Source organism: Triticum urartu, chromosome 1, assembly GCF_003073215.2.
Source record: "Triticum urartu cultivar G1812 chromosome 1, Tu2.1, whole genome shotgun sequence".
NCBI classification, from domain to species: domain Eukaryota; kingdom Viridiplantae; phylum Streptophyta; class Magnoliopsida; order Poales; family Poaceae; genus Triticum; species Triticum urartu.
The window spans coordinates 177,357,458-177,379,349 of NC_053022.1; positions in this window are offsets into that span (position 1 = coordinate 177,357,458).

Here is a 21,892-nt window from a genome sequence, read left to right on the forward strand (position 1 = left end):
GGCTTTGTATGGCCTCAAACAAGCACCTCGTGCTTGGTATGATCATCTTAAGAAGTTTTTACTCGATGATGGCTTTGTGAGAGGGGTGATTGATCCCACTATTTTTACTAAGAGGGACAAATGTGATTTGATCTTATGCCAAATCTATGTAGATGATATCATTTTTGGTTCTCCTAACATTCATTTATGCAAGAAGTTTGTGGCATCAATGACCAAGAATTTTTAAATGTCACTCAATGCGGATTTGAAGTTCTTCCTCGGATTTCAAATTCAACAATTTCAAGAAGGAATTTTCTTGTCTCAAGAAAAATATCTCAAGGATATCCTAGCAAAATTTGGCATGACTGATGCTAGCCCATGTAAGACACCCATGCCAACCAAAATTGTACTCACTGAAGGCTCAAACGGTATCCCTTTCGACCCATCTAAATACCGCACTATGATTGGTTCATTGCTTTATCTCTGTGCATCTAGACCAGACACCATGTTTAGTGTATGCATGTGTGCTAGATTTCAAGCTTCTCCTAGGGAAAGCCATCATAAGGCGGTTAAGCATATTCTTAGATACCTTGTTCACACCCCAAAGTTGGGTCTATGGTACCCCAAGGATGCTAAGTTTGATCTCATTGGGTACACGGATGCGGATTGGGCTGGAGACAAAGTGGATCGTAAATCCACCTCCGGTGCATGTCAATTTATTGGATGCTCCTTGGTAAGTTGGTCCTCGAAGAAGCAAAACTGTGTTGCTCTCTCCACCGCTGAAGCTGAATATATTGCAACCGCCAGTTGTGCAACTCAGTTACTATGGATGAGGCAAACCTTGAAGGATTATGGTATCACCTATAGACATGTGCCTCTTCTATGTGATAATGGAAGTGCCATTAATGTTGCTAAGAACCCCAAAGATCATACCCGCACCAAGCACATCGACATTAGGTACCACTTCTTGAGAGATCATGTGGAGAAGGGTGATATTGACATTGCTCATGTTGGCACAGATATGCAACTTGCAGATATTTTCACCAAGCCATTGGATGAAGCAAGGTTCTGTCAACTTAGGTGCGAACTTGGTATCTTGGAGCTTGACAATATTATGTGAAATCTAGTACCCATTCATGCATTTTCATAATGTTGTGTCTAGATGTAGGCATGTCTTTAGGGGGAGACATTCAACCCATGAGTTATCTCACCCTATATGATGCACAAATAAATCAAGCACTCTCAAAGTTACTATGTTCTCACTTTGTGACCTAGTACTTTAAATGATGGAGTTGTGTTGTTGGGCTCAAGGTTAAAATCTTCGCAGTACCAAGTCACACACACTCAAACATGGTGGACTCGTCCACCGCCCCTTCTTAGAGAGGCTGAACTTATTCTTCATTTCTACATTTCTTTTTCTGTGTGTTCGTCCGGTGTTTTTCTCTCTATTTGCGGGTTCTCGTTGTTGCTCTGGTATTTTGCCCCTAGCTCAGGTTCTACTCAAATCTCTCTCATCTCGAAACCATCTGATATTTATCTAGTGCACAAGCTTCAAATCATCCCCACATAAATGTTGATGTGGTGTGTGGAGTCTTGGGAGCTTTCGGACCCCTCCCCCTAGTTCTCAGGAGTTTAGGGAGACTGTAATCTCTCTGGATATCCCGGAACTTCCGGCCTTTCCCGGAAATTCCAGGCATCGCGGGTCGTGGGCACATATTATGGGCAGGGGATCTCAAAGGGGTTATTTCCCTTCTTCTCTGTTCCACTGCTCTCTCTCCCTGCGGCGCCCCTCAACCATCGCTGACTTCCGGGCGAGCTGTCGCCCCCCGGAACCTCTGGCCCCTTCTTCCCTTTCATCGTACATGGAGGGGATCTGTCCTCTTCACCATCTCCATGGAGGAAGGTAACCTAAGCTTTCCTCTGCTCTCTCTAAATTCCTAGGGACTGTAGGCTACGCTTATGGTTCTAGGGTAAACACAAACCTCACACTCTCAAGCCCTGCATCCACTTTAGATCGGCAGTGCTCCATGACTTCTTTTTTCTCAAATTGATCGATCCATGTCAGTCCCCTACCAAGATTCGGAAGGAACCCTGTGACCATGCTGGTGCCCGGAACTTCCGGGCAGGCCGGACCTTCCGGCCTCGCTAGGGTTTCCATGTTCAGGCTGGCCCGGTACTTCCGTCGGCCAGAACTTCCGGGCTCCCCGGAACTTCCGGCCTCCGGAACATTCGTCCACCATGGAACTTTCGGCCTAAGCAGAGTTCTGTCAAAATTTCGACCAGTGAGATTCTTTGATTTTTTTTAGGCTTGTGTACTTATTCTATCCCCATGCTATTCTCTATCTCTGTTAGCAGGAGGGTCCGGTTCGCGTGCTCACTCATCCAAGGTGTATGAATGGAAAACCAAATCTAGGGTCAAGAAGACAATGGCTGTTGTTTTAGGGCGTGAGAACATGTTTGACTGCCATCCCGAGGAAGATGCTGAGGCTAAAGACAATGCATCCCCTCCTGCTGCACCCGCCCACTCCAAGAAGCGGAAGACCACTTCCAAGAAGGCAAAAGCACAAAACGTACAACCTCCTCCTCCTGAGTCAGTCACCATGAAGGAAATGCCCGCACCGGAGTGGCTTGCTCTGCGTCATGTCAATCCCTATCGTCACGATCGTGATCATGTGGCTGATTCCAAGTTTTGGACACTTTTCCAGCAACGCAACTATGAAGAGATTTTATCTCAGTTCGTCAACAAGTGTGTCACTCAAAAGAACATCAACATTGCTCACTTTGACAAGACTCCAACAAACTCTGCGTACTTTGAGGGGATCCAGAACATGTGTGTGAAGCTCAACCTCCTTCCACTCATGCGCTTTCAACATGATGTGTCTCCGCCTCTTGTGGCTCAATTCTATGGCACTGTGCATTTTGGGACAGATATGCAGCGCACCCTTACTTGGATGAGTGGTAATGAGAAGTTCTCTGCTCCGTTCTCCGTGCTGGCCGGTCTTTTGGGTTATGAGTATAATGACATTACCGCTGACCGTGGGTACAAGATTCATGACAAAGGGGTCTTCCAAGCTATTCACTTGGCTGATTTGTATCCTTCGTCCGGAAAGGTTGGATCTGTTGGTGATCTTCTGCCTTTCTATGACATCATGCACCGTATCTTTCGAGAGACCCTTGCAGTCAAGGTGGGTGACAAGAACAAGATTCGTGGGCACCTCATCAACCTTCTTCACTACACTTGTCATAACTCCGAGCAGGGCCCCATTGATGTGATGGAATTTATGTGGAATGAGATGTATAGTGTGGTAGTAAACTGCAAGGTTCCTATCTATGCTCCGTACATTACTGCTCTAATTGCTGAGGTTGCTCCTGATGCACTTGCGGGGCAGCGTCTGACTGGCCACTCCAGTGTTAACTTGCTTGTTAAGAAGGGCAAGGCAACTGCTCATGAGGGTGAAGATGAGGAGGAAGAGGAGCTACATGCTGGAAATCCACACCACTTTGAGCTTCGTCCTCGCTCACATACTTTTCATCGTTGGGAGCCTAGTGACTCCGGGTCCAAGAAGAGCAACAAAATTTGGCGTATTCTCAAGAACATGTTTTGTCTTCAGCAAGATATGCATAAGAAGCAGTGGGAGGAGCACAAGTCTAGGAAGGAGAGCATGAAGGCTCTTAAGGATGGTATGTGTGCATCTGGTATGGACATTGCTCACGGCTCCGAGTCTAATGTGACTCCTTTTGAGAAATACCAGTCCCAGTTTGCTCGGTTTGATGTTGAAGCCGGTGATGAAGCCTCTTCTCACCGCCCTCCTCGCCCAGAATCTTCTGGAGAGTCGTCTGCTGACTCGTGTGCGTCCCTCTCCTAGGAGCTATTTGCGGATTGCTCCATCTTTCCTTTTTGCCATCTAGGTGACAACAGGGGGAGATGTTGTGATGCTTGATAGGGTCTTATCGTTTATCCTTGAACCTTTGTTTTTATTTGGATCCTTGAACCTTTGTTCTTTATTTGCCTCCGTTTGGATCTAAGCTTGCTATTTGAACCTATTAATGTTCTGTCAATTAATCTATCTGTGTGTTAGACACTTATGGCAAGGAGGTCACATGGCATATTCTATTTATTGTAAGAGATATCTATCAAGCTATGATTATATGTATATCTGTACCCTCACTATGAAGAACAAAGGTTAGTAAAGTGTGCTATGTCTATATATCATTCTTCTGTGGGTATGCACAGTGATAGGGGGAGAATCCTCTAACCATATCATCTCATTTCAAATGCAATCTTAAAATAAGGCATGGGTTGTGGGGGAGTACCTTCCTGTCATTAAAGTTGCTTATTTCGGTATATACTTTATGAGTTTACCCTCTCAAGCATTGTTGTCATCTATGTCAAAAAGGGGGAGATTGAAAGTGCAATATTGCACTAAAGTGTTTTTGACATTGATGACAACTTCATTTGTGTTTCTAACCGCATGCTCTAAGTGTTAACAGCCCTGATCAAACTAAAAGTGAAGCATGGATGGTTATTTTCCCTCTTATTGGAACAAGGAAAAGCGGTGCACTCAAGAAAAGAAGAGTACCTTAATGTTTTCTTATTTCTTGCATCCTTAGGGCAGCCGCACTATTAAGAGGGGGTGCATCATAAAAACATCCGGGGAATCAACTTACCTTCTCACGTTGATCTGAAAATCCTAGGGCCAAGTCTCTGTTCAGGCCAGAACTTCCGGGGATGGCCAGAACTTCCGGTGACCGGAATGTCCAGGCGGGGTCCGGGAAGCTTCCAGGGTACCTAGAGAAACTGCACTTTTCGTGCAATCTCTCTGTGTAGCCCAGAACCTCGCCGGAACCTGGCCGGAACTTCCGTCTCCCGGAACTTCCGGGGCGGCCGGAACTTCCGGGCACCGAAACTTCCGTCCCCTGTGTCAGCAACTTCCGGGGTACTACTGAGTGGTGCAAACCTTCTGTGTAGCCCGGAACCTGTCCGGAACTTGGCCAGAACTTCCGTCTGTTGCCGGAACTTCCGGGCTGCGCGGAAATCTGCCTCCAACGGCCAGATTTCATCCCCACCTATAAATAGTCTTCTTCTTCCTCACGAAGGGGTTGACGACTCCATTTCTCTCACCTCCATTTTCAGACCTCGATTTCTTGGAGATCTCCCTCCTTAGCCAACCAAAGCTCTTGATCTTTTGAGAAGAAAAGGAGAAGTGCTCGATATACACATTCACCAAAGCGAAAGTTGATTCCCCCTTGTTTTTGTGGTGCATCTTGTTACACTTGGAGGTTGGAGACTCCTAGGCGGTAGGAGTGCTCCGGCGAGAAATCGACCATTGTGATTTTCCCCGGAAAATTTGTGAGGGTTTGGAGACCACCCCAAGGTCTACCACTAGTGGTTGAGAAACGTCTTCGTGGTGTTGTCTCAAGGAGAGAATAGGGTGAGCCTTCGTGACGTTGGTGTGCCTTCATGGTAAGATCCACCTCTCTAAACGGTGACGTAGCTTCCCTCCAAGGAAGTGAACATCGGCATACATCCTCGTCTCTCGGAGTTGCGGTTATCCCTAACCCTAACTCTCTACTTGTGGTTACTTGTCTTTTAGCACTTACTTATATCATCTTGTGCTTGCTTACTCATACATATATTTGTGTCACTTGTTTATCTTGCTTAGCTCATTAGTATCATACTTGCAATTGTTAGGCTCACTTTCATTTTCCGCATTATTGCCTAAAATTGCTTAGTAACAATTAAAATTTGTAATTGTACCTATCCACCCCCTCTAGGTCCATCTCGATCCTTTCACCAGCCTCTACATCTTGTAGGGAAAAAGCACCATCAAAATACATGATCTATTCTTGGGGTGATTCCTTGTCGGGGATGGCTGTCTCTGTCCCTTCGTCATCAGGGGTTGGCGTCCATTTTGCAATAAACTCTGCCAATGCCTTGCTCTAAATAGTTGAAGTGCTCTCAAATGTCAAACTGAAGTTGGACAACTCCAAAGCCCATTCCACTATTCTGCCAGTTGCCTCAGGGTTTCGGAGTATCCTTTGTAATGGAAAACGAGTAACAACCATGATCTCATGGGCTTGGAAGTAGTGGTGCAGTTTCCTTGAGGCCATAATAAGACCAAAGATCAACTTTTGCACACCAGAGTACCTTGATCTAGTCCCCTGTAACAAGGAGCTGACGAAGTACACTGGGCGCTTCACCACTTTCTTCCTTGCCGTGTCCCTAGGGATTGTTTTCGTTGTTGTGCTCACTGCTGTCCTGATCCTTCTCTGACTCTACTGTTCTCTGTTCAGTTTCTGTCTCATCCACCTCTCGCTGCGCTACCAAGGCTGCACTGACCATCTGGTTGGTTGCCGCCAAGTATAGCAATAATGGTTCCTGGGGTTTGGGCGCAACCAAGGTGGGTATGGACAACAGTAGGCTTTTAACTCTTGCAGAGCTGCATCTGCTTCCGGGGTCCACTTCATAGGTCATGCCTTTTTCAAAATCTTGAGGAACGGCAGGGCACACTCGGCAGACTTGGAGATGAATCTACTCAGCACGGCAACGCGTCCCGTGAAGCGCCTCACATCCTTAACTGTCCTTGGCGCTTGGATCTGCTCAATGGCCTTGATCTTGTCGGGGTTGGCTTCGATACCCCGATGGGACACGAAGAACCCAAGTAGCTTGCCGGAGGGAACACCGAATACACACTCCTCCGGATTAAGCTTCAGATTGATCTTGCGCAGATTAGCAAATGCCTCTTCCAAATCCTGGATAAGGGTGGCCTTATCCTTGGTTTTGACCATGATATCATCCATATAGGCTTCTATATTTCTGTGCAACTGTGGCTCAAAACTGATCCGGACTGCCCCTGCAAAAGTGGACCCGATACTCTTTGATCCGAAGGGCGGGCGGACAAAGCAGTACGTACCACACGGAGTGACGAACGATGTCTTCTCTTCATCTTGCTTGGACATGAAGATCTGATGATATCTAGAGTATGCATCTAGAAAGGAGAGCCAATCACATCCCAAAGTAGAATCCACGATTTGGTCGATCCGCGGCAAGGGAAATGGGTCCTTCGGGCAAGCCTTGTTGAGATCTGTGAAATCAATGCAAAGCCTCCACTTCCCATTAGCCTTCTAGACCACTACTGGATTTGCTAACCATGTAGGATGCAATACTCCTCTGACCAAACTAGCTGCCACTAATTTCTTGATCTCTTCGGTAATGAACTGCTGCCTTTCCAAGGTCTGCTTCCGTACTTTCTGGTTGATGGGTTGCGCATGTGGGTAGACAACAAGGTGGTGCTCAATTACCTCCCTGGGAACACCGAGGATATCAGATGGTTGCCAAGCAAACACATCGATATTCGCCCGCAGGAATGCAACGAGCACACTTTCCTATTTGTCATCGAGGGTGGCACTGATAGTGAAGGTACAATCAACGCCAGCCAGCCCTGCCGGGAGCTTCTTCACTTGGGGTGCAGTAACCTTGGATCTCTTGCTGTTGGAACACTCCGGCACGTCGTCAAAGGGTGACGTGCACTCGAAGGGCACGCTTCCTGGACTCCTTGCCGGAGGTCCTACAATCCCTCTTCTTTCCTTTGCTTTCCTTGTGGGGAACTGCCGTTACCGCCGCTTCCGCTGCTACTCCATCCCGATACATCTTGTACACACAGATAATTGCATCCTTCTCATCAGATGGGATAGTGAGGACTGAGGGAGTCCTGCATTAGGGGGTCCCTGGGTGTCCGGGCTATGTGATATTTGCTGGAGTAATGGGCCAAGAAGATACTAGATAGAAGGCCTTCCCCCGTGTACGGATGGGATTCTCCTTGGCGTGGATGGCAAGCTTGGCGTTCGGATGTGAAGATTCCTTTCTCTGTAAACCGACTTTGTACAACCCTAGGCCCCTCCGGTGTCTATATAAACCAGAGGGTTTAGTCCGTAGATGCAATCATAATCATACGAGCTAGACATCTAGGGTTTAGACATTATGATCTCGAGGTAGATCAACTCTTGTAATCCCTATCCTTCACTGATGAACTAATGAATCATGAATTCCCAGAAGGGTTTATAGCCGTACACATTGAATCATATGACGACACCACAGACCCCGCGGTATGGATAGAGGATTTCTTCCTCCACATTCACATGGCCCGCGGGGATGATCTACACACCATCAAGTATCTCCCGCTAAAGCTCAAAGGGCCGGCTCGGCATTGGCTGAATAGCTTGCCGGCAAACTCCATCGGAAGCTGGGTGAACCTGGCAGACGCATTCTTGGACAACTTTTAGGGCACTTATGTGCGGCCACCGGATGCTGACGATTTAAGTCACATAACACAGCAGCCTAGAGAGTCAGCCAGGAAATTCTGGACTCGATTCCTAATTAAAAAGAACCAAATTGTCGACTGTCTGAATGCCGAAGCCCTAGCGGCCTTTAAACATAATATCCGTGACGAGTGGCTCGCCCTACATCTCGGCCAAGAGAAGCCAAAATCCATGGCAGCCCTCACGACACTCATGACCTACTTTTGCGCGGGTGAAGATAGCTAGTTGGCCCGTAGCAACAACACAGCAAGCAACCCTGGCACATTAGAAGCTAGAGATAGCAATGGCAACCCCCGACGCAACAAACACAAGCGCCACAAAAATGGTGGAAACACTGAAGATACGTCAGTCAATGTTGGATTTAGGGGCTCTAAGTCCAGCCAGTGGAACGGGCCACTCACAAATGACAATTTGGGTCCATCCAGTCTGGACTGCATACTCGACCGCCCATGCCAAATACATGGCACCCCAGGAACACCAGCCAATCATACCAATAGAGAATGCTGGGTCTTCAAACAATCTGGCAGGTCAGGTGCCAAAAACAAAGATAAGGGGTCTCAAAGCGACGATGGCGACGAGGAGTCCAGATCACCGAGTACAGGAGGGCAAAATAAATTTCCCCCACAAATCCAAATGGTGAACGTGGTAAACGGCACCCACACTCCCAACCCAGATCGGACGCACACCCTTAGGGATGTCGCCTTAACGGAACCAGTCGTCCCACAATATAAACTAGGGCCGGTCACCTTCAACCGCACGGATCGTCCGTGTAACTCCAATCAGGGCAATCCAGCTACACTAGTCCTCGACCCAATAATTGATGGGTTCCACCTCACACGAGTCCTTATGGATGGAGGTAGCAGTCTAAACCTGCTCTACCAGGACACATTGCACAAGATGGGCATCAATCATTCGGTGATCAAGACCACTAAAACCACCTTCAGCAGTATTATACCAGGTGTGGAGGCCTACTGTACAGGCTCCATCGCCCTTGAGGTAGTCTTGGGATCACCAGACAATTACCGTGCTGAAGAGTTAATCTTCGACATCGTCCCCTTTCGCAGTGATTATCAGGCACTGCTCGGACGAACCGCGTTCGCTCGATTCAACGCAGTACCACATTATGCCTACCATAAGCTCAAGATGCCCGGTCTGCGCGGCGTCATCACGGTCAATAGCAAGGCCAAACTCTCCCTCGACACCAAGGAGTATACCGCTGCTTTAACAACAGAAGCTACAAGTGGCACCTTCCAACCTATCCTCAAGTCGACGGCCCGACTTCCGGATGCCGCCAAGGGACTTCGAACTACTTCGTGGCAGGATAGCCCGGCTCGTCCAGAGCTCAATTAAACACCTCGGCGAAAGCCAGGATAGGCCACATACCGCCGCTCAACCGCTCTGCGGCACACAAGCATTTCTTACATTTTGTTTGCAGGTTCAACTTTGCGCAGATCAGGACTGGCGATATGGAAGCAGCTCGAAAGCGCAAGGGAATCCTTAGATATTCCCCACAATGACCATCCGACTATACTCCGGATCCGCACACAGGTTCTTCCCCCTGGTCTCAGCAGGTTCCACAGTCATATTTGTTTTTTACCACATTACCTGCACTCACATGCATCAACGTACTATTCAAATACAACATGTGGATTTATATAACGCTTATCTGTTGTTATTTCTTATTGAAATTATTTTATCAAGTGGCATCCGTACACTGCGATATGCTTTAAATATGCCAAGGGCTTCGTTTTACCCATAATATGACAATAAAGTCCGAACACCTTCATGGGTCAAATGTCTGGCACCCCGAACTTATAGCATTATATGCATCAGCTCCGAATCATGTCTTGGGTGAAATGTTGGGATTGCCCGGCTCCCATGTTTTGCTGCCTTACGTTCCGCTATATCGGCTAAGGCCGCACAGGGAGAACTACTGTGATTGTGTCCCGGTTCTTCCGGACGAGCACCTCAGTAGAGAAAGCCGAAAACTAACTGTCATGATACGGCGAGAGCTGGTCAGCTGTTCGAGAGGTTGTAAAATCTTTAAGGATTTCTCCCGCATAATGCCATAACCAATGCAGCGTGCGATGGATCGGCTTTTCTTTCGATCATGTGCTTATATAGCCCCTCGTACGGTCTTCCGAACACCAGGGGCTGCGCCTACCTTCCTTTTATAAAGCTCCTATGGCTAAGTGGGAGTGATAAAGCCCTATAGTCCGATTGCCTGGTTTGTTGTGCTGAACACCTCCTTCGGAGGACCCAAAAATGGGATAAAGAGTGATCAGGTTTATCCCGAACACCCCCGTACTTCCTACGTGGGGGCAGAAGCCAATGACTGGCCAACTCTCAGGTTTAATATATAAAACGGCTGCGTAGGAGGATAAACTTTTATATAACAGGCAACAAATAATAGAAATGACCTTGTTTAACATTACAAAGGACAACATGATTGTATTCATGGAAATATAATATCCTTGGTGCATTGCTCCGCCGCTAGGCAGTATTCTTTTAGGACACTTTCATAATATAATTCAGGCTTGCGGTGCTCCTTCCCCTCTGGCGGTCCCTCGGTCATCAGCTTTTCAGCATTCATCTTCCCCCAGTGCACCTTTGCACGGGCGAAGGCCATTCGCGCACCCTCTATACAGACCGACCGCTTGATGACGTCAAGTCGAGGGCAGGCACTCACAAGCCTCTTCACGAGCCTGAAGTAGCTGCCCGGAATCGGCTCGGCATGCCATAGCCGGATAATCAAATCCTTCATGGCTAGTTCAGCCGCCCTATGCACTTCGATCAGCTGTTTCAGTTGGTCGGCAAAAGGCACCGGATAATTCAGTGCCAGTTACTGCGACTAGAAGAGCTTATCCGTAGTGTTCCGTCCTTCGGCCCGGTAGAATTGGGTGGCATCCGAGATGATGTGGGGTAGTTCCTCAAATACCCCTGGAGAAATCCAAACTCAAAATTAGATACATGATTTTATCCTCAAATACTTGCTTTACATGGAAAAAAGCCTTACGAGCCGCGATTGTTCTCGCCTCTTGGATCTCCTGTAGGGCTCCATGGGTTTCCCCCTGGGCATCGCGCACGGCCTGATGAGCCCTGGCGAGTTCGGATTCTCTCTCTGTTAAACTCTGCTCCAAGGTCTCGCATTTGTTCACGGACTCTTGAAGCTCCTGCTCAGCTTCAATAACCCTGGCCTCGTGCTTCTCACGAAGATCCTACTCTGCGGCTGCCTTTTCCTCAGCCTCGGCAACAGCCCTCCTCAGAGCCTCGACTTCGGTCATCGCCCCTGGTGCAAATAATGAAACATATGTTATCATACTGAGAATTTGTTCGCACTGAACACGAACAAGGCTCGCGCATACCTTGCTTTTCCTCCAACTGCCTTTTCAACTGGCCAAGTTCTTCTTCAGCCCGCTCCAGACTTTGATTCAGTCCGGAGACCTCCGCAACATGAGAGGCAGTAGCCACAGCAGACGCCTGCTCATAAAAAAAGATAGATGTCATCAAGTGAGTCTTCTCGTGAACATAAAATTGATCCTCTGTCCGGTCCTTTCTTGACTGAACAGTGTATCAGGGGCTACTATCCATACTATGACACTCTCCAAAACCTCATAAAACATACCGCAAAGCCTCTTATAAGGCTGATACAGGCTTCATTCAGTCCACTCTAAGCAGACTAAATCTCCTTAATCACCGCACCCATCAGGGCACGATGTTCATCGACGATGGAGGCGCTCTTCAGCGCCGCCAACAAAACATCCGGCACCTTTGGCTGGACAAAGATTGCCGGTGGAACAGGCGTGCCCCCTCCAGCTGAAGGAGGCTGCCCGCCTAATTCTAGAGTCGTATTGGTCTCCGGAATTGCGTCCGGCCGGGAGCTGAATTCAAGATGGCTCCTTCCGTCGACTCCCATGGGAATCTTCCCCCCCATGTCCCCAGCCCTCGAAGTTTGACCTCCAGGCGCCGCTCTCACGATCTCTTCCCCCTTCCTTGGCCGGGTCCTTCCGAGACGAAGCCTCAATGTTATGCACATATTTGGGGGAAGGGGCCTTCGGGGGTGTCCCGCTTTCTATAGCACCCGAACTCAGCGAATCCTCTGATGAGGATCGTTCGTTACGGGACCTTGCCGGACAATAAAAAATTATAGCTTAGGTTAAATATTATGCCATGATGAGTCTGGACGCATAAAAGTGTTCGGATTTTATACTCACGAGTTCACCAGGGGCTGGGCCCTGGGATCCCACACCAGGCTGATGTTGGCGGCGGCAGTGGATGCTTCCGGAAGAGGAGCGTTTCCCCTTTGAGGCGACTCGGCCTCCAAGTGTATGGAGGCCGCCCTCTTCTTTCTTCCCCCCGATGGGGATTCGTCTTCCTCCTCGTCCTCATCCACTTCAGAGGCAGAACGGACGTTGGATCCTTCGGATATTGTGTCCAAAGTACCGTGGCGACGAAGGCCGCCCCGGGTCTTTTTGACCTCCTTCTCGGTCTTCTTCTTCGGCGCCTTGTGCGGCGTCGGGACCCTCATCTTTGTCAGAAGTGGGCCGGCCGGTTCTTCAGGCAATGGGGCCGGACAGTGGATCCGCCTCGCCTTCTTCGTCCAGCCCTAGGGGGGTTGAGGAAAACACATTAAGCATTTCTGTAACGCCCTCGATGCGGCTATATCTCCCACGTGTCGAAGCACGACTTAGAGGCATAACCGCATTGACTGAAATGTCGCAAGTGAGGTAATCTTCACACAACCCATGTAATACATAAGGGACAGAGATACATAGTTGGCTTACAATCGCCACTTCACACAATACATGAATAAAGCATTACATCATCCAGATACAATCAAGGTCCGACTACGGAACCAAAATAAAAGAAGACTACCCCAAGTGCTAGCCAGATCCCCGATCGTCCCGACTAGGCTCCACTACTGATCAACTAGAACGAAGCAATACAAAGGACAAGATCTTCATCGAGCTCCTCCTTGAGCTTGGTTGCGTCATCTGCACGGACTCATCGGCACCTGCAAGCTAGTTTTGGAAGTATCTGTGAGTCACTGGGACTCAGCAATCTCGCACCCTCGCGATCAAGACTATTTAAGCTTATGGGTAAGGTAAAGGTATGAGGTGGAGCTGCAACAAGCGACTAGCATATATGGTGGCTACCTTACGCAAATGAGAGCGAGAAGAGAAGGCAAAGCACGTTTGAGAAAAATATGATCAAGAAGTGATCCTATAACAACCTACGTCAAACATAACTCCAACACCGTGTTCACTTCCCGGACCCCGCCGAGAAGAGACCATCACGGTAACACACGCGGTTGATGTATTTTAATTAAGGTCAACTTCAGGTTTTCTACAACCGGACATTAACAAATTCCCATCTGCCGATAACCACGGGCACGGCTTTCGAAAGTTCAAAACCCTGCAGGGGAGTCCCAACTTAGCCCATGACAAGCTCTCACGGTCAGTGAAGGATATACCTTCTCCCGAGACATTCCGATCAGACTCGGTATCCCGGTTCTACAAGACAACTTCGACAAGTTAAAACAAATCCAGCAACACCGCCCGAATGTGCTGACAAATCCCGATAGGAGCTGCACATATCTTGTTCTCAGGGCACACTCAGATTGTCTAAACTTCCGGTAGGCCATCCCAGAGTTGCCCCTGGTGGCCACCGGCGGCTGACAGGTTGGACCAACACCCAGAGGAGCATTGGCCCGGGGGTTTAAATAAAGATGACCCTTGAGTCCGCGAAACCCAAGGGAAAAAGAGGCTAGGTGGCGAATGGTAAAACCAAAGTTGGGCATTGTTGGAAGAGTTTTATTCAAGGCGAACTGTCAAGGGGTTCCCATTATTACCCAACCGCGTAAGGAACGCAAAATCCGGGAACATAACACCGATATGACGGAAACTAGGGCGGCAAGAGTGGAACAAAACACCAGGCATAAGGCCGAGCCTTCCACCCTTTACCAAGTATACAGATGCATTATTTAAGTAAGAGATATTATGATATCCCAACAAGTAAACATGTTCCAACAAGGAACAACATCTCCATGTTCGAACAAGGAACAAACTTGAATCTTCACCTGTAACTAACAACGCTATAAGAGGGGCTGAGCAAAGCGGTAACATAGCCAAACAACGGTTTGCTAGGACAAGGTGGGTTAGAGGCTTGGTTTGACAATATAGGAGGCATGATAAGCTAGTGGTAGGTATCGCAGCATAGGCATAGCAAAAGAGCGAGCATCTAGCAAGTAAAGATAGAAGTGATTTTGAGGGTATGGTCATCTTGCCTGAAATCCCGCAAGGAAGAAGAACAAGTCCATGAAGAAGACAAACGGACGTAGTCAAACGGTTCCTCACAAACGCGACGTTATCGGAACCAACCCGAAGAAGCAACACCCGAAAGAAAGCAAACAACATAGTAAACAACCACCACGTAAGCATGGCAAGATGCACAACCGAGTATGATGCATGTCCGGTTTGAAGAAGCATGTCATGGCAAAGTGCACAAACAATACTACAAACTAAGTGGAGCACATTATGCAATGGAGTTGCATATTGAAGAAAACACCACATGACTTATTTAGTTCTCTCTCGTTTATGTACCCAACAAGATTAAATGTTGTTAGCATGGCAAGAGGGTGAAGAAAATGAAAACTACCTATCTAGGAAAGTTTAAATGAGGCCGGAACAACAAACAACAAGTCCGGAAACTCCTCATATGCATATATTAGGTTTGGTACTGTGCTTCCCCAAACATAATTTTAGAGTTACTAAACATGCAAAGTGATGCCACCATGTTAAACTAGGCATTTTTCTACCCCATATACATATAAAGTTTATTAAAATCCGAGCTACGGTTATTTAGTTATGAAATAAATCATTTTAGCAATTTATTTAAGCAAATTTAAACAAACATCATTTTAAACATTTCAAACATGCATGAAAGTTGGATATTGAGAAACTAGATAAATTATTTAGATCCAATGCACGGTTGAGAAGTTATTAAATGCATGAAGTGTAGGGGCTAAACTGCAAAACTAAGATCTCTGGAAAAATTGGACAAATCCGCAGAACGGAAAAAAACACAACCGGGCCGAAACTAGCAGGCCCAGTAGTGCAAACGGGAGGTTCTCACCCAGTGGGCCTGGCCCGGTGGGTGGAGGGGGAAGCAGCAGGCCGGAAGGGAAGCTGGGCTTCACGCGGCGCTGGATGGGAGGCTGGGCCTTCGACAGGGTGAGGTTGGCCCATGCGCTACTGATTGGGATCAAGGCCTCGGTCAACGGCACGAGATAGAGGAGCGTCGTCCTCCCTGTTCGAACGAAGCAGAGCAGGCGAGCAGGGCAAAAGGGGCGGCAAAGATCCAAGAGAAGGAGGCGGCTCGCGGCAGCGCGGTCCTGGAATTGGCGGCGGGGAAACCGGGCGGAGGTGACCCGATCCGGCGGCGGGGAGCTCCATCGTCGAAGAAGAACGGCGGGACGCGGCGGGCTTCCATGTTCCCGGGCGGCCATGGCGGCAGGGAACTTCACGCTACTCCGGCGAGCTGAGGACTCCGGCGGGACGGCAGGATGGTGTGGTTCCGACGAAGGAGAAGCAGAGGAGGCAACATAGCGCGGGGCTCACCCATCCCTGGCGCTGTCCAGATTCGACGAGGGAGGCAGAGGTTGCGGCAACCCAGTCGGCGCGCTGCTACAGTTTCCTGAAGAAAGACAGAGAGGTGAGAGAAGGAGAGGAGCGCGAGGGGAAGGGAGAGGCAAGCGGCAGCAAGAAGAAACAGGGGGAGAAAAGGAGGGCGGCGACTCATCTGCTAGCTGATTTGGGCACTCGGGAGGAGCTCGTCTCCCCGGGTCGACGAGGAGAGAGAGGAGGGAGAGGAACGATGGGCTTGGGTGGATCGAGGGGAAGCAGAGGCTGGTTGGTTCGGTGGCGAAATCGAGGAAGGCAAGGAGACGGCGCTGGTTGGGCAGGTGGATCGGGGTGGATCCCGATGAGGATTTGGGAGATAAGTGTGGCGGCGGCAGCGGGGACAAGTCCCTAGTTTCTAGGGTTGGGTCCGTATATATATATAGTAAGTGGGTTTTTGGGTAGGGGTATTCGGTCCCTCTGATCGAAATCGAGTGGATGCGGATAAATGGGTTAGGGAGCCCAATTAAGAAAATAGAGACGTTTCGTAGATGTTTGGGGATGATCCGGACACAACGGTGACGACTGCTTGGGTCGGGTCCGGGACAATTTTCGGACACGCGTGCGAGGAGGTCCGCGGGCTGACGAGAGAGGTTAGGTAGGGCCTGACGGTGAGAGGTAGTGGCTATGCAGAAGGCGTCAGGCTGAGAGAAGAGAAAAGAGAGAGACCCGGCGACTGTTTCCGGAGACCAAAAACGTCCGACGTTAGACCGGCTATAATGCTGCTATAGTTTAACGGTTGGGCTATCAAACGAGCTCCGAATGCGATGAAACTTTGCAGGCGACCTACTAACAACATAACAACACCACATGCCAACTTTCAACCCATTCTGAGAACATTTTTCGGCCACTTATAAAATACTATTTCGGACATGCCGCGGGCGCATGCGAGTGTATCTGGGCTCAGAACGGCCAACGGAAGGAATTGGGAAACCCGGACGAATGCAAGTTTCGAAAACATGATGATGCAACGCACATGATGACATGACAAGATGCAACACGCAAGCAAAAGACATGGCAACAACAACGAATAACTCGAAGACACCTGGCACATCGGTCTCGGGGCGTTACAACACTCCACCACTACGAGAGGATCTCGTCCCGAGATCTAGAATGGCACCAGAGGGACAACGGAAAAAGGAAGATAAGCGGTAAAAACTAAGTTGCTTCTTTGACCAATGAGTGAAACCAAGGAACCTTGAAAAAGGTTAAGCCATTTCGAGAAAAGAATACAACGGAGATGAACGAAGTTGAAAACACTCCGTTAGACAAGAGGGACAAGGAAGAACAACTTCGAGCAGCACTCCGGTTGAGAAGTTATGCAAGACTTGATACGGTGAAAAGAACTTGAGCAGAAGACGCGACACTCCAGTTACACAAGATAGAGAAGGAATAAGACTGATATAGTTTGGACAGCACATGACTGTAAATGGAAGAAATTGAACATGATCTTGACAAACCGAGATGAGGAGTGAAAAGAGCAACATCACTAGACCCCCGGGAGAAAGAATAGAATAAAGATAATTGAGACAAAAGAATGTAGAAGAAAATGCCAACTTCTGCTACAAAAGAGCTTGAAAAGGTATCCTTACGAGAAGGGTCGAACCAAGTTGTTGGAAAAAAAAACCAACAACGAAAAGAATAAGCTTGATATGGTCTTATGGAATACATCTCAGATTATGAGGTGACAACCTGCCACTCACGGGAAAAAGAATTGGATTGGTATGAGAAAGGAGACAAGAAACTTATTTCACCGGAAGGATGAAAGAAGAACTTGGATCATTTATGAGCACCATTGGTAGCAACAATCCTTAGGGAACGCTCTAGGTGAAATATAACCCAAGATAATTCCAATGAATAGGTTGATGGATTTAAAATACCTCATTCTTAACAATATTTGAATCATGAAACATGAGCTCAAAATATCAAGAATGACATAATACCACCTCCAATGATATGGAAGAAAGAATTGCAATCCAGATTGCAAGATGAAGAAACTTAAGCTCCTTAGAAAAGAATCTTGATGAACGCTTCGAGAAGGAAATAAATCCTTGATGAACCATCATGTATAGCCTCCATGAAGAAACTCCGGTAAAAAAAGAATAAAAATAAAGAGAAATTGAAAACACAAGGTGAATCCTTGCAATGATTTAGATGGATCTTCGTGATGATATAATGCGGAAAACATGGAACTCTGGAAAAGAAAAGATAAGCATCCCGAACTGAGAATGTGATATGATGAACCACTCCGGAAAAAAGAATTAAACACTTGGATGAAACACGAATAAGAATTACATTATGCGTATCCTTCACCAATTTAATTGATGACGAGCAAACGGATTTGGCATACTACTTATTTTCTTTGAAAAGGATTAAGATAGATATAGCGTCAACTTGAGAAAGGTCTTCGACGAACCACCGGTCAGGTTGAAACAACGAATAAATTGATATGATGAACGAAGGAAGACAAAATCTTGGAAGAACCACCGTAAGAATTGAGAATGAGTGAAAATACATGAGAGAGTTTAGATACAAGAGAACGAAGAGATCATGAACTGATTAGAGAATATACTTGAATGATGCACCGGTTAGATTTGGAGAAGGAGAGCTGAAAGCTAAGAATGAAAAGTCTTCTGAAATGATGGGCTCCGGAGAATGAAACTGAAAATACCCTTGAATAGCTCCTGATGGGTGAAAAGGATTCTCACAATCGAAAATAATTATGAGAGGATGGCAACAAGCTAGCACCATGAATCTTGAAGAGAATGGAGCAAGATATGGAGGATAACTCTTCTTCGGTCTTCAATTGCAGAGAATGACGATGAGAAACAACAACAACAACAACAAAGCCTTTAGTCCCAAACAAGTTGGGGTAGGCTAGAGGTGAAACCCATAAGATCTCACAACCAACTCATGGCTCTGGCACATGGATAGCAAGCTTCCACGCACCCCTGTCCATAGCTAGCTCTTTGGTGATACTCCAATCCTTCAGGTCTCTCTTAACGGACTCCTCCCATGTCAAATTCGTTCTACCCCGCCCTCTGTTGACATTCTCCGCACGCTTTAGCCGTCCACTATGCGTTGGAGCTTCTGGAGGCCTGCGTTGAATATGCCCAAACCATCTCAGACGATGTTGGACAAGCTTCTCCTCAATTGATGCTACCCCAACTCTATCTCGTATATCATCATTCCGGACTCGATCCTTCCTTGTGTGGCCACACATCCATCTCAACATACGCATCTCTGCCACACCTAATTGTTGAACATGTTGCCTTTTAGTCGGCCAACAGTCCGCGCCATACAACATTGCGGGTCGAACCGCCGTCCTGTAGAACTTGCCTTTTAGCTTTTGTGGCACTCTCTTGTCACAGAGAATGACGATGAGAAACACCACCATGAATTATTTAGACACTCCGGAATGAAGAAAAGAGGAGAGGTTGAGCCAAAGATGAAAAGAATTTGAAAGATCTTAGAGAAAAACATATGACAGATGATGAATCATTCTTACGTCAAATTTGAAATAAATTTAGGATAGCTCCGGTAAAATTAGAAGAGTCAGGTAAGATCCTGGGAAAAGACCTGTGGGTTAGGGCCCACTCAAAAGAAACACCGTTGAACGATTACTTGAAAAGGAGAATGCACCGGTTGAATTAAATGACTTGAATGAGATAACAACCTCGAGATAGGTCTGAACGGATCTTGCATGAAAAGACGAGCCTTCTGAGATATCTTTAGCACTCCGGAACAAATGAATAGCGAGAAGTGAAATATTATGAGGTGCACCGGTATGAGAAGGCATTTGAAGCAAGGAAAAGAATATGATCAACGCAAGAAACTTGAATTGGTTCCACCGGAGAACAAAACGAGTGAAGAGTGACGAACTTGAAGCTCCATTAGAATCTTCATGAGAATCACCCGATAAGAAAATTGACGGAAAAAGAATGGAGAGGCTTCACAAGAATAAAAGGATACTTGATTAAGAAATCCGAGTCCTTGAGAAAAAAGGGTGGGTGGGCAGGAAAAACAAAGGCAACTTGGAGACGGATGAAACAAACACCGTTGAGAAGAAGTGATAATTGATCTTGCGGAAGTTGAAATGATCGGATCCACTTGAAGAGAAACACGCCAGTTAAAAAGAAATTGGCATGACAATCTCGATTATCATGAAGGATTGGTATTCACAACGGAGTATGAGAACACCATTTGGGGAAGGTATGGAATCAACACTTGACATTGAAGCAACTCGAATACCACAACTCAAAACAAAACAAAGGATTGGCTTGTAGAATAAGCCGGAACAAACATATGATAGAGATTTTGTTCGAAGTTTTCGTGGTGGGGCCTACACGGGCTCGATCGTACAGCACCATCATGTACAAGGCAGTGCACATGACATACGAAGCGTCCCCGAGTCAGCATAGCCTAGGACTCTTTAAGACACAACGAGACCACTGTAAAACCAACCGTGGATAGGCGGACCACTAGACGTCGAACCCCAATTTCATATCATACATCTGTCGAAAAGATATCCTAGGAGCTACTTGAATTCCCACTTATAAACTCCCGAAATTTTTCTGGTTATGCAATCAGGTGTTGGGGATACAGGGGAAGCATAATATCTCACCCAAAACTAGCAAATCCTACATCCAGTTGTATCCATCCTTCAACACATAACGAAGAAACCTTCAGAAATCATTTACCTCAACCTTCGAAAACCATCCGTTATACGAGTTATGGCAATACTCCCGAACTCCCTCCCCAGTACTGGGTGGCGTCGAGGTTATCTCACCAACAAGTGCATAAAAGAGATTTTCGATGTCGGTGAAACTAAACTCAGGTATTCCAGAACTGCAACGATAAAATTGTGACGACCACACCTCGGAGCTCAACTCCCCGGGACACTGCCACAACCCCTAAATGTCAGGAGGCACCAAGAACAATGTTCTCGTCACAAAACCATCGGAACGATTCCAAGATACCCGCGTGATCCTAAAAAAATTTTGTAGTGAAATTTGAGAAGAGAAGAGTCAAAACTCTACGTCAGGATGCCTTACCAGAGCGATGAAGGGACTGGGGAGTAAAAAGAATTCCTAAACTCTCCGATATATAATTCCTAAATGACTCAAAACATTTTTTCTAGACTCAACTCGTCCGCTAATTCGATCAAGCAGTGGGGCTGCTAAGGTTGGGGAAGGCTCTGATACCAACTTGCAACGCCCTCGATGCGGCTATATCTCCCACGTGTCGAAGCACGACTTAGAGGCATAACCACATTGAAAGCAATGTCGCAAGTGAGGTAATCTTCACACAACCCATGTAATACATAAGGGACAGAGATACATAGTTGGCTTACAATCGCCACTTCACACAATACATGAATAAAGGATTACATCATCAAGATACAATCAAGGTTCGACTACGGAACCAAAATAAAAGAAGACTACCCCAAGTGCTACACAGATCCCCGATCGTCCCGACTGGGCTCCACTACTGATCAACTAGAACGAAGCAATACAAAGGACAAGATCTTCATCGAGCTCCTCCTTGAGCTTGGTTGCATCATCTGCATGGACTCATCGGCACCTGCAAGCTGGTTTTGGAAGTATCTGTGAGTCACTGGGACTCAGCAATCTTGCACCCTCGCGATCAAGACTATTTAAGCTTATGGGTAAGGTAAAGGTATGAGGTGGAGCTGCAGCAAGCGACTAGCATATATGGTGGCTACCTTACGCAAATGAGAGCGAGAAGAGAAGGAAAAGCACATTCGAGAAAAATATGATCAAGAAGTGATCCTATAACAACCTACGTCAAACGTAACTCCAACACCGTGTTCACTTCCCAGACCCTGCCGAGAAGAGACCATCACGGTAACACACGCGGTTGATGTATTTTAATTAAGGTCAACTTCAGGTTTT